This window comes from Suricata suricatta, chromosome 3 (assembly GCF_006229205.1).
Source record: "Suricata suricatta isolate VVHF042 chromosome 3, meerkat_22Aug2017_6uvM2_HiC, whole genome shotgun sequence".
NCBI classification, from domain to species: Eukaryota; Metazoa; Chordata; class Mammalia; order Carnivora; family Herpestidae; genus Suricata; species Suricata suricatta.
The window spans coordinates 172,089,549-172,090,610 of record NC_043702.1 but is presented as its reverse complement, the minus strand read 5'-3'; positions in this window follow the sequence as shown (position 1 = coordinate 172,090,610).

Below are 1,062 nucleotides of genomic sequence, written 5' to 3'. Positions count from 1 at the left end.
AGGTATGCAGGGTTAGAATGTCAACATGTGAACTTTGGGAGAATGGAATTCAATCTGTAACAGTTGGAGACAGCAGTTTGAATCAAGGTGAGACCTCTAAGTGGGAGGGTTCTGAAGAAAATGTGCATCTCAGGAGAGAGATCCATAAGAAGGAATTCTGGAGCCACTGTAGTTAATGAGCGTAGAACAGCAATAGAAACTGATAAACAATCTTGAATATATAAGATCTCTGTGTGAAAAAATATAGCATAAGAAACAATAAACAAAGACAGAAATCTGGGAGGTGGAAGACAGAATAACCAATGATGGAAATCAGGGTAGTGTGATGTCAAAAAGGCAAAAAAGGAAAGACTTTCAATGACCAGGTGATTGACCTCTGGAGGTTGGTAGCAATGAGGAGAGAGGGGAGGCCATTAAATTTTTCATCAGAAAGCTAGTGATACACTTTATGAAAAGAGATATGGAGCATTGAAAGCAGATCATTGATTCAAAAGAATTCAGGAAGAAATTAAGTGAATGAATATGTATTAATATATTAGGGGAAAATGATGTTGATACAAAGGAAATAAATCATGTGTGTAGAGATAGTATTCTTCTCTCAGGATAATATTTGTGCCCATTTGAATACAGAAAAGAGAGAATCAATGAAGAAAATAAAGCAAATGTTTCCCCAAATGGGAATAAATTAATAGGACCATATCCTGCAACATGTTGACTTTAAATTGCATTACATGGAGCCCCCTGCCCCCCTGCCCCTGTCTACCCCAGCACCCCCATATAATCCTGCTGGAGGAGCTCTGCATTTATGGCTTTACATAGTCACTTTCCATGAATTATCCCATTTGACCAAAGCCTTCTGTCACAAAACACACTTCAGATCCGTTTTTTCTAGCAGAGGGGGAAGGGAAGGTATTGGAGAATGTAGAATGACCCACCTTTTCTTAAAAAACACCCAGAAAAACAATATGTGAACAGTGGTTTTCCTCTTCTGAATATTCTCTGAATATTGTTAAAATATATATTTAAATACATACTTTGTATATTATGCAGATAGATAGATAG